A 13,363-nucleotide genomic window follows, 5' to 3' on the forward strand; every position below is an offset into this window, starting at 1 on the left:
CAAATCTCGCAAGACCATCAGTCATTGTCGTGGATAATGGCCTTTATCATTCTTTTGTTATAGACAAGACACCAACATTGGCAACAAGTAAACAGTAAATTATTCAGTGGCTGAACAGGTTGGATGCAGATCTCTGAGATTATTTGAAAAGTCTGTATTGCTTTAAACTGCATTAATAATCAGTGAAATTGCTAAAAGACATGGGCATGAAATTGTTAGGCTACCTCTTCATCATTGGCATTTCAATGCTGGTATGCTATGTGCATGGATACATATAAAATGGTTTCTGCAAACAACAAAAAGCTTACCATCTGCAGAGTTGAAAATGTCTTGTGGTAGCATTGAATCAAGTGACTAGTAGTGAGATAGGGAAGTAAATGGTGAATGCCACTACAGCTGTTATCCATGCTACAGCCAGAAAAGAAGGCATTTTGGAAAGCTGTTGGAAAAAATTACACATCTGGAAGGGTGCAGTGATAGTTCTAAGAGTGCAAAATAGGGGGGGGGGGGGGTGTGTATTACAATCTGATTGTGACTGATGTGAGATTGTGTTTTTCCATTAGCATAGCTGCAATCCACTTAAAAATTTAAAAGGAGAATGTGCCATCAGCCATTAATCACCTCACAAGTACTTTGTTCAGATTGTAACTGTTTACGTACTGACTGGTTATTATGTTGTTCAATAAAAACAAACTTTCAGTGTTCAAGTCGTTGCAGTTTTTTTGTTTGTTATTGCTGCTGCTGCTGCTAGAGTAAAAGTCCCTGCTACCAGGTCCCCTACACCAACATCTGTCAACATTGCCATTTGACCACATGAACTGTTAGTAACAGTCATTTGTCTCAAAGGCTACAATTTGTGATGATCAGTAGATGGGGGCTTCTTTCTAGGTTAAATTTAATGTTAATCATTTCACTGTTTAAGTGTACACCATTTGACTTCTGTTTCAGATTGTGTTGGCAGGTCATCAGAAAGATGGCAGCTTTGCTTATCTCAATTGTTGTCACCATCACTCCTACTCATTAATACATTATTCTTTTTATTGCAGGAGCGGGACTCCAGTTTACAAGAATTATTTGAAATTGTTGAGAGAATGCAGAAGAATATCAAGGGCCCTAAACCGTAAATTCATTTCATTACAGGAGCTGGATTCCAATTTACAGAAATTGATTGGAAAATCCGTTTCTGTAAACTGGAGTCCAGCTCCTGCAATAAAAACATTTAGCTGTGATAAATATTTATTTACAAAAATCAAATACCAACTTAACTATGATCATTATTTATTTATTTATTTAGTTAGTGTTTCAAAAAATAAAAGTTTATTAAAACCAAAATAACTCTTTATTACACTTCTAGTCCTAACACTTCCAATAATTGAAAACTAACATCCTAAAACCATCTCTCTAAATTATTACATGCTATTGTCTCACAGAAAAATATGACCTATTTTTCAAGAAAAGAGCCTCGAAAACGAAAACTTGGATCTCACCTAATCCATTACTAGGTGAATATCAGTTGGATCATGTAATGATCTCCCGTGTAAATACAGTAGAAATCATGAAACTTAAAGTCCTTAATGGACTAGACCTAGATTCCGACCATTACCCAACAAAATTCTCCCTAGATGTCATTCCAGAAAAAAGAAAATTCACTAAGAAATCTCCACACCGTAAATATGATGTACAAAAGATAAATGGCAATGAACAATTTACAAAAGAAACGCAAAATTTAAAACCACAAAATAGGCAACAACTGCAAGCAGGACTTTTAAATGCAGCTGAAACTGTAGCACCGCAAACAAGAACACGTAAACACCCATGGTGGACAGATGAGTGTGACCAACTGATAAATCTCAGACAACAGGTGTGGCAAAATTGGTTGTGCAACAAAAATCAAAAGACCCTGGAAGATCTCAAAGATACCAGGAAAACAGTCACAAGAGCAATATGAACAGTCTGTAAACAACACTAACAAAAAAAATTGCAAGACATAGAAAATGATTTCAAGAAAAACAATTCCTGAAATTTCTACAGAGCATTCAAACAAAAATTAACAAAGTACTCTCCTCCATCACTCCAGTTCAAAAATGACCATGGGGAAATTGCTCATACCAACACCGAAAACTGAAATTCTTGCAAAATACTTTTCTAAATTACTTAATTGTGAAAGCCTGCAGAAAAATTTGAGTTCCATCGTACACAACGAAACCCAGACTCAAAGCCACCAAGTTTACAAGAGATTAAAGAGATAATTCAGTCACTGAAAAATAACAAAGCATCAGGAGAAGACCAAATCATCGCAGAATTATGGAAAAATGCACGAGAAAATCTTATTGCAAAACTCAAAGAAATTATACATGAAATCTGGAAAACTGAAAAAATCCCCACAGATTGGAAGACTGCAATCATACATTCTCTGTACAAAAAAGGAAGTAAAACAGACCCCAACAACTATCGTGGAATCTCTTTATTGTCAGTAACAGACAAAATTCTGTCTAAAGCCCTACTAAACCGCGCAGAACCTCAGCTGGATTCAAAACTAGGCGAATACCAAGGTGGGTTCAGAAAAGGTCGATCATGCGTAGAACAAATCCTTAACTTGAAAAACTCGATGAAATATTTACATACTACTTCAAACACAAGTTTTGTCATCATGTTCGTTGACTTTAAAAAGGCATATGACAGTATAGACCGAGAATCCCTTTTTGAAGTATTAGCAGAATTTGGACTAGATCAAAAAACAAACATCATAAAAGAAACACTCACGGAGACCAAATCCAAAGTAAAATTTATGGGAGAATCGAGCACAGAATTTGAAATAGACACAGGAGTACGACAAGGGGATGTACTGTCCTCAGTGCTCTTCAATTGTGCTCTTGAAAAAGTTGTTAGAGAATGGAGAAAAGCAGGTGCACCAGCACACAGACTGGGACCAAGTCATAAGGGCATAGAATTAGACTGTTTAGCATTTGCTGATGACATGGCACTGATCGCACAAGACATTACCGATGCACAGAAACAGCTAGAATTATTACAAGAACAGGCAGCTAAAATAGGATTACAAATTTCATTTGAAAAAACAAAATTTATGACTGACATCAAAGATGCACCTTCTGATCTCAAAATTGGTAATAACTACATCTCTCGAGTAAAAGAATTTAAATATTTAGGTGAATGGATTGCAGAAAATTGTAATGAAAAGAAATCTGTCAGATCAAGAGTCCAGAAAATGGAGATGGCGTTTCAGTTAACAAAAAACATTTACAACAAAAAGTCTCTCGTGGAACTGCAAAATACGACACTATACAACAGTAAATAGACCCGAAGCTCTCTACGCATCTGGGACACTAAACCTTCAACACAGAACACTAAAAGAGGAATTAGAAGTGAAAGAACGTAAGATAATGAGGAAAATCCTAGGACCAAGAACTAAAGATGGGATACATTATCCAAAACTCAATGCAGAAATATATAAAAATATCTCCAAAATAACAGACACAATGCGCATGAGAAGAATCCAGTTCATGGGGCACTTAGAAAGAATGGACTCAAGCAGGTTAACGCACAAAATCCATACATTTTTAAAGAACAAAACTATGAACAGGTACAAACAGACGGAAAAAGACCTGAGAGAATTAGGGTCTCCAAATCTACATGATAGAAATGAAATCAGAAAAATCGCAAACACACGAGGTTTTGAGGAAGAAGAGAGAAAAACTAACAGACATACATGGTCTACGCAATGAAAGCTAGCCCATTCGTTGTTTATGGAGGAAAACGGCGAAAAGGAAGGCCAACAAATGTTGATTACGCGTGGTCCTAAGTGATCCATCCGCGAAGAAGAAGGAGAATATACAGAGATGCTGTAACTTACCAAACGAAAGCGTTGGTATGTTGATAGAGACAATAAAAAACACACACAAATTTCAAGCTTTCGCAACCCAAGGTTGCTTCATCAGGAAAGAGGGAAAGACGAAAGGATGTGGGTTTTAAGGGAGAGGGTAAGGAGTCATTCCAATCCCAGGAGCGGAAAGACTTACCTTAGGGGGAAAAAGGGACAGGTATACACACACACACACACATCCATCAGCACATATACAGACACAGGCAAACACGTAAATGCAAAGAGGTTGGGCAGAGATGTCAGTCGAGGAGGAGGTACAGAGGCAAAGACGTTTTTGAATGACAGGTGAGGTACAAGCGGTGGCAACTTGAAATTAGTGGAGGTTGAGGCCTGGTGGGTAACGGGAAGAGAGGATACACTGAAGGGCAAGTTCCCATCTCCGGAGTTCTGATAGGTTGGTGTCAGTGGGAAGTATCCAGATAACCCGGACGGTGTAACACTGTGCCAAGATGTGCTGGCCGCGCACCAAGGCATGTTTAGCCACAGAGTGATCCTCATTACCAACAAATACTGTCTGCCTGTGTCCGTTCATGCAAATGGACAGTTTGTTGCTGGTCATTCCCACATAGAAGGCTTCACAGTGTAGGCAGGTCAGTTGGTAAATCACGTGGGTGCTTTCAAATGTGGCTCTGCCTTTGATCGTGTACACCTTCCGGGTTACAGGACCGGAGGAGGTCTATCCCGCACGTCCAGGGCCTCACTGGAATGGAGCACTTGCTTGCACGCCGATCACCTGCTACCCTACCTACAACCTCTTTCCTGATTAACCCACAACTTCTTCACTTTCGAAGGCCAGACATACCAACAATTAAAGGAAACAGCCATGGGTACCAGGACGGCCCCCTCATACGCAAACCTATTTATGGGTCGCTTAGAGAAAGCCTTCTTGGTTACCCAAGCCTGCCAACCCAAAGTTTGGTACAGATTTATTGATGACATCTTCGTGATCTGGATTCAGTGAAGAAAAACTCCAGAATTTCCTCTCCAACCTCAACTCCTTTGGTTCCATCAGATTCACCTGGTCCTACTCCAAATCCCATGCCACTTTCCTCGACGTTGGCCTCCATCTGTCCAATGGCCAGCTTCACACATCCGTCCACCCCAAACCCACTAACAAACAACAGTATCTCCATTATGACAGCTGCCACCCATTCCATATCGAACGGTCCCTTCCCTACAGCTTAGGTCTTCGTGGCAAACAAATCTGCTCCAGTCCTGAATCCCTGAACCATTACACCAATAACCTGAAAACAGCTTTCACATCCCGCAACTACCCTCTCGACCTGGTACAGAAGCAAATAGCTAGAGCCACTTCCTCATCTCATCAAACCCAGAACCTCCCACAGAAGAACCCCAAAAGTGCCCCACTTGTGACAGGATACTTTCTGGGACTGGATCAGACTCTGAATGTGGCTCTCCAGCAGGGATACGACTTCCTCAAATCCTGCCCTGAAATGAGATCCATTCTTCATGAAATTCTCCCCACTCCACCAAGAGTGTCTTTCTGCAGTCCACGTAACCTTCTTAACCTCTTGGTTCATTCCTATGAAATCCCCAAACCACCTTCCCTACCCCCTGGCTTTTACCCTTGTAACCGCCCCGGTGTAAAACCTGTCCCATGCACCCTCCTACCACCACCTACTCCAGTCCTGTTACCCGGAAGGTGTACACAATCAAAGGCAGAGCCACGTGTGAAAGCACCCACGTGATTTACTAACTGACATGCCTACACTGTGAAGCCTTCTATGTGCGAATGACCAGCAACAAACTGTCAATTTGCATGAACGGACACAGGCAGACTGTTTTTGGTAATGAGGATCACCCTGTGGCTAAACATGCCTTGGTGCACGGCCAGCAGATCTTGGCACAGTGTTACACCGTCCGGGTTGTCTGGATACTTCCCACCAACACCAACCTATCCGAACTCTGGAGATGGGAACTTGCTCTTCTATATATCCTCTCTTCCCGTTACCCACCAGGCCTCAATCTCCGCTAATTTCAAGTTGCCGCCACTCATACCTCACCTGTCATTCAACATCATCTTTGCCTCTTCACTTCCGCCTCGACTGACATCTCTGCCCAAACTCTTTGTCTTTAAATATGTCTGCTTGTGTCTGTATATGTGTGGATGGATATGTGTGTGTGTGCGCGAGTGTATACCTGTCCTTTTTTCCCCCTTAGGTAAGTCTTTCCGTTCCCGGGATTGGAATTACTCCTTACCCTCTCCCTTAAAACCCACATCCTTTCGTCTTTCCCTCTCCTTCCCTCTTTCCTGATGAAGCAACCGTTTGTTGGAAAAGCTTGAATTTTGTGTGTATGTTTGTGTTTGTTTGTGTGTGTGTATTGACCTGCCAGAGCTTTTGTATGGTAAGTCTCATCATCTTTGTTTCTAGATATATTTTTCCCACGTGGAATGTTTCCCTCTCTGTGTGTGTGTGTGTGTGTGTGTGTGTGTGTGTGTGTGTGTGTGTGTGTGTGTGTGTGTGTGTGTGTGTGTGTGTGAGAGAGAGAGAGAGAGAGAGAGAGAGAGAGAGAGAGAGAGAGAGAGTGAGTGAGACGTTCTGAGACGTAGCCCTTAAACGACTGTTTTACACTCATTTCTTTTTCTTTAACCTAGAACAAAGAATGAGACGTACTGTAAGATGAATATGAACAAAAATAAAACAAGGACAATAGAATGCAGTTGAATTAAATCCAGCAGTACTGAGGGAATTAGATTAGGAATTCAGATGTTAAAAGTAGGTTAGTTTTGCTATTTAGGCTGCATATTTACTGATGATGGCCAAAGTAGAGTAGATGTAAAATTCAGGCTGACAATAGCAAGAAAATTGTTTCTGAAAAAGAGAAATTAGTTTGCCTATAATACAAATTAAAATGTTAAGTGTTTTTTCTGAAAATATTTGTCTGGAGTGTAGCCTTCTATGCGAGTGAAATTTGGATGATAAGCAGTTCAGACAAGAAAAGAATAGATATTTTTGAATTGTAGTGAATACTGAGAATTATGTTAGAAGAAAGATTAAGGAAAGGCAAACCTACGTTTCTAGCATTTGTAGACTTAGAGAAAGCTTTTGACAATGTTGACTGGAATACTCTCTTTCAAATTCTAAAGGTGGCAGGGGTAAAATACAGGGAGCGAAAGGCTATTTACAATTTGTACAGAAACCAGATGGCAGTTATAAGAGTCGAGGGGCATGAAATGGAAGCAATGGTTGGGAAGGGAGTGAGACAGGCTTGTAGCCTCTCCCCGATGTTATTCAATCTGTATATTGAGCAAGCAGTAAAGGAAACAGAAGAAAAGTTCGGAGTAGGTATTAAAATCCACAGAGAAGAAATAAAAACTTTGAGGTTCACCGATGACATTGTAATTCTGCCAGACACAGCAAAGGACTTGGAAGAGCAGTTGAACGGAATGGACAGTGTCTTGAAAGGAGGGTATAAGCAAAATGAGGATAATGAAATGTAGTCGAATTAAGTCGAGTGATGCTCAGGGAATTAGATTAGGAAATGACACTTAAAGTAGTAGAGGAGTTTTGCTATTTGGGGAGCAAAATAACTGATGATGGTCGAAGTAGAGAGGATATAAAATGTAGACTTGCAATGGCAAGTAAAGCGTTTCTGAAGAAGAGAAATTAGTTACCATCGAGTATAGATTTAAGTGTCAGGAAGTCGTTTCTGAAAGTATTTGTATGGAGTGTAGCCATGTATGGAAGTGAAATATGGACGATAACTAGTTTGGACAAGAAGAGAATAGAAGCTTTCAAAATGTGGTGCTACAGAAGAATGCTGAAGATTAGATAGGTAGATCACATAAATAATGAGGAGATATTGAACTGAATTGGGGAGAAGAGGAGTTTGTGGCACAACTTCACAAGAAGGAGGGACCGGTTGGTAGGTCATGTTCTGAGGCATCAAGGGATCACAAATTTAGCATTGGAGGGCAGTGTGGAGGGTAAAAATCATAGAGGGAGACTAAGACATGAATACACTAAGCAGATTCAGAAGGACGTAGGTTGCAGTAAGTACTGGGAGATGAAGAAGCTTGCACAGGATAGAGTAGCATGGAGAGCTGCATCAAACCACTCAGGACTGATGACCACAACAACAACAACAACTGAGAATTAGGTGGGTAGATCAAATGAGATACTGAATTGAAATGGTGGAAAAATAAATTTGTCACAAGATGGGCTCAGGTGATACAACACATCAAGGAATAGTCAATTTGGTACGGGAAGGAAATGAGTGGGCTAAAAGTTGTAGAGGGAGACCAAGAGGTGAATATACTAAGCCACTTCAGTTGGAGGTACAGGGTGACAATCATTGAACTATATGAAATAAAATCATAACTTCTGAACGGTTTGCGTTATTATGTTCAATTGCACGGTTGGCCGCAGAGCATGGTGGGAAGTATTATACGCATGCACATGCGCCTTGTTGCTGTCGGCCATTACCACATGAAAATGTCATGGTACAGTATTTGGGAGAACACGAATCTGCATTTCATTATAGAGAAGTCTCTCTACCTCCGACTGGTGACTCTGTGATGTGCAATGTCCAATCATGAAATGTACAGTGTGATATTCCTTGATGACATGGTGACTACCAAACGGTACGTGAAGGTTTTGGCAGATGATTTCATCCGCATTATCCAAAGTGACCCTAATTTCGACAAGATGTGGTTCATTAAAGGCTGAGCTCGATCCCATCGAAACAGGTGTGTTTGATGTACTAGAGGGGTACTTTGGGGACCGCATTCTGTCTCTGGGGTACCCAGAGGCCACTGGCATGGATCTTGATTGACTGCCTTATTCTCTGGATCTGGACACATGCGACTCCTTTTTGTGGGGCCATATTAAAGCGACATGTCCAGCGACAACCCCAAAACCATTGCTGAGCTGAAAACAGCCATTCAGGAGGTCATCGACAGCATCAGTGTGCAGAAACTTTGGTGGGTTGTGCAGAACTTTGCTATTAATCTGCACCACATCATCACCAATGATGACAGATGTATCGAACGTCATAACCAAAATCTGAATGCCTGTAATGATGTTTACATGTTGAATAATGTGTGTGCACGCAGTAGTTTGTAACTAATTTGTTTTTTTCTTCGTATGGTTCAGTAATTGTCACCCTGAAGGTTATAATAGTTACTCAGAGATGAAGTGCCTCGTACAGGACACAATAGTGTGTTCGGCTGCATCACCCTAGTCTTCATACTAAATACCACCACAACAACAGTTCAGGAAATGAAAAATATCAGAAAAGAACCTAAAATATAGTTTCAACAAACGTTTTACAGAACCTGAATGAGAAATCTACATGTGAAATGTGATGCAGTTCTCCTTGCACAAGGTCAGGATCTTCACATGAATCATTCTCATCATTGTTCATAAGAATACATGAAGCTATGTGTTTATTTTCTTTACATACAGAACAAACAACTGCTGCCTTCAAGCAGCTTGATTCCCTATAGCAAGTTCAATGCACCAGCTGATTATAGACCACATTTCCAAGTTTTAAAAACAGCATGTCCCTTAGAATACAGTGAAGACCGACCAAGTCTGTTAATGTACACAATTTCATATTTAATAGAGTGGGAAAAGTCATAACCCCTCAAATGGCAGGATTGGCAGTTTAAGTGGATGCATTAAAATACAGATGCAGCTAGTCTAATGGTATCTACTTATGTGGAAACGGAAGAGGTGTTGCTGTAATCTTATCAGTGAAAAATGAAAGAGAGCATTCAATTTCTAGTGCAGCAGATAGCCTTTGAACTGAAACTGTCCTCAAAAGTGGGAATAAGGTTTCAGAAGGTAGTCAAAATAATAAAAATGCTGGTTTCAGAGTACAAAATAATATAGTACCAGGTTTTTAATTTATTTACTTCAGAAAATACACTTGCGTTTGCAATTACGACAAGTGTGTTATGATATTATATTACATAAAAAATGTTACATTTTGCAGAAGGGGGACGATAATTATTATAAAGTTTCTAAATATTTTGCATTGGTCGCACAGCAGCAATCGTTTCAGCTGTTTGTTGGTGAAATGGTTATCTGCTTATGCTACTAGAGGACTTATATCTAACTTAGATGTTACGTGAGTTTACAGGTGGTGATCATATGAGCAAATTGGTCTAGTCGCGAAGTTTGGAAGGACACTTTGTGTTGGCGAGTCTGTGGATTCGTTGCTGAAGTTCTCAGACCAGTGGGTTGTCTGCGAGGTAGAGCTTCTCGTAGAAGGTTATTGCGGACTTACTGAAGTGGCCTCTCAGAAGAGGGACATGAGCCATTTAGTGGAGTTTATCTGTTGGAAATCTCTTGGTGCACACTCTGAATCTGTTGGAGATGGGTTTCAGCTGTGTTTCCCCACAGTACTGTGGCGTATTTGATGACAGGCTGCACTAGAGGAAAGTGGAATATGACACCCAATCGTGGCAGCAGTGATGAAGGATTTAAGAGCAGGTAGTGTGTGTTGTGGTGCCCCATTGTATCTTCTTTAAAACTTAAAGCCGCGCTCCTTGGACTATCGATGTGAACTTACTTGAATGCCGGATACAGGCTCAGCTTCCCTGCAGCTCCAGCATCTTCTGCTTGCATCAAACTCTTCTCTGAAGATTCTATATTTTGAAGAAGGTGAAAATTCATCTGCTATTCCAAAATCCTATTATCTAGTCCAAATAAAGACACTCTTAAAATTCAGTTGCTGTTAACATATTCTGTATTCAAAATTCAATACACCATTTCACTGCCACATTAAACAGTAAGCCCACACTTTCTTAGGGCATTCGCACATGACTGAATTCAACCAAATTAAATAACTTGTTTCCTCAACGATACAATTCAAATATACATGTCTGTCTGCTCGAGACCAAGTCACTATTAATAATAATCATTTTTTTTCTTCCGTTGTCTCCCCACAACACACAATCACCAATGTTTTTCGTGCACGAAATTCTTCCACGGAATTCTGGGCCGGAAGTTCTTCTTTTCTCTTTGCTGCAACCGAGCGCGTCACTTGTTGGTCCGGTTTGCTCTTCTTTCTTGGTTAGCCTGCACAAATAATGTTCTGTGGCAGTGTGTTTCTGTTTATGCTACACCCACTACAAAATAACGTGTGTTCGAAGCGGCTGGAACACAAGTGACTCCAGACTTTCGTAAAGTTCTGGGGGCACCACAGTGTGTCGTCTTTTGAGAGCCTACTCTCACAGCTCCTTGATCTGGGGACACTTATTTAACATTACACCCAGGTATTTTACTGTTTTTATCCATGGGGCTGGTGTCCCCCGTATGTCAATGGATTGAATGTCTGGCTGTAGCTGCCTCTTACATATTGGTAGTACTTGAGTTTCGGTGGTGTAAAATTATATGCGCTATTTCATTGAACATTCACAGAGAGCGTTAGCTGCTGTTGGACCTTTGTCTGCAGGCGTATGGCATTGATTCTGCGAAAACATATCGCGGTGTTATCCGCGTAGAGTGCTAGAGGAATCCTCCTAACCCTTTCAGGGGAAGTGGTTCCGTTTGAAACCACCTACAATTTTCACATTTTGTGGCGAAAGGCCAGTGGCTACAATTGGGAACACCATTCAGCAGCCTAGTTGGTGCTGCCCTCTAGCGACTGTCACTGAAACCGCTTCAAAATCTGTAAATATTAGCAAGTAGTGAGGCGAGTTGGATAGCCATTTTTGTACGCTGTGCGCGAACGTCTTTGTTCTCAAATTGTGGCTGTATTCTTCTGTATTAGGTAACTTTTATGCATGTATTAAATGCAGAATACTGTTCTGTTTACATTAATACTGTATGTACTGCAATAATAACCAAAATAATGCATTTATTTCCGCGAATGTTGTGGTGGTTCCATTTGAAACCACTGCTCTTGTCAAGCTGGGTTCACACACGCAACGAAAGTATCGCCACAAGTCAAGTCATTCTGAAGTGGCGCTGTGAGCTACCGTTCACACAGGACGCCACAAATTCTTCGTAATTGCGAAGTTTGGAAAATGGCGTCACCTGTATCAACTGATTAATCGGCTGTACATATTACTAAATAAGATGTTTTGGAAACGTAATAAATGTGAAATATTACTTAGCAAAGTGTTTCTCGTCTCTCTTGTCTCGACTACATGTTTTAAGAACCAGTCTGCAGCTTCAAACCAAGCAAGCCTGGGTTATAAATACCGTCTGTACACGCAACACTCTTAAGTGATTTCAGTACTTTTTTATGTTCATTCATGTAAGCCTTTCGAATGCTTCGAATTTTTAACTTTGTTGTAGCTACATCAATTCCATGTACATATTCACGCATACTGTTTACTATTTCAATTAATGCAGCATCTCTCAAATTTCTGTCTTTGTATGATTCGCTTTTGTGGTTCCAAAGGCATTCTCGTTCTTGATACACCTCCAAGAATCTCATAATTGTCGCTGTTGACCACTTTTTCGACATATTAATAGCAAACGCACAAACAAAAGCACTATCTGCGTACGAATACGCACTAGAAAGGTTTGAATCCAGCCGCGAGGTAGCAATGGAATGACATTATTCGATTGTGGAGAAGGTAAAATGGCGCAACAAAGTAGAACCAAGTTCAACTTTTTGTGGCGTGACAAAAGTTGCGCTTCTTAAATGGCACCACCGAAAACTAGGGGTTCACACATGCAACTATAAAATAAATGCAATTCGCCATTCGCAGTGGCGATACTTTTGTTGCCTGTGTGAACCCGGCTTAACGGCAGCGTTAGTAGGTGTGACGAATTTTTTTTTTCCCAGTTTCACGTGATGTATTCTCACAGAGTAAAGGATGCGGAAATTCTGGAGTGCCTTTTCGCAGATATTCCTTCAGATCCAGACTCACAGATTGACACTAGCAGTGACAGTGAAAGTGATGTGTTAGCTGAAGACAGTGATCTGGATTTGCGAATGAAAACACCTGTTGTATCTCAAATTATTTCGGAAAATGAGAGTGAGGATCATTTTGACAATGACAGTGATGATAGTTTCAGCACTAATGACGATTTGCCACTGTCTTCCATTGCGAATTTTTCATGGAGAAAGGACCTCAGTGCAATGAACTTTGCCGCCAATTTTTCAGAGGAAGCTGGTGTACAAGGAAAACTTAAAAATGACAGTGAAGGTATGCAACCAGTAGATTTTTTTGTGTCTGTTTTGTGACACTATGTTAGAACACACAGTTTTCCAGTCTAACCTGTAAGCAACACAGAAAGGTGGCAATTTCAGGCCTCTTTCTAAAGCAGTAATAAAAGTATTTTTGTCTATAAATATTCTAATGGGAATCAAGAAACTTTGTTATTATCGTGATTGCTGGTCATCCCATAAGGAACTTCGCGATGAGTACATTTCCTCACTAATGTTGGTAAAAAGGTTCAGCTGGATTTTGACACATATTCACATGAATGACAACGCTGTTATGCCTTCAAGGAAGAGGAGAAATTATGACAAATT

At 40.5% G+C, this 13,363-nt stretch overlaps 1 protein-coding gene across 1 annotated transcript in view; it reads left to right on the top strand.

Annotated features, from left to right (window-relative positions):
* LOC124551219 overlaps positions 1-1,266 on the top strand; it is a 77,486-nt gene extending 76,220 nt beyond the window's left edge. The window contains exon 8 of the mRNA XM_047126208.1: positions 1,047-1,266. The gene's annotated coding sequence lies outside the window, so the exon portion shown is untranslated. The remainder of the gene's footprint in view (positions 1-1,046) is intronic.
* The last annotated feature ends 12,097 nt before the right edge of the window (positions 1,267-13,363 follow it).

This window comes from Schistocerca americana, chromosome 9 (genome assembly GCF_021461395.2).
Source record: "Schistocerca americana isolate TAMUIC-IGC-003095 chromosome 9, iqSchAmer2.1, whole genome shotgun sequence".
In the NCBI taxonomy this organism is placed as follows: Eukaryota; Metazoa; Arthropoda; class Insecta; order Orthoptera; family Acrididae; genus Schistocerca; species Schistocerca americana.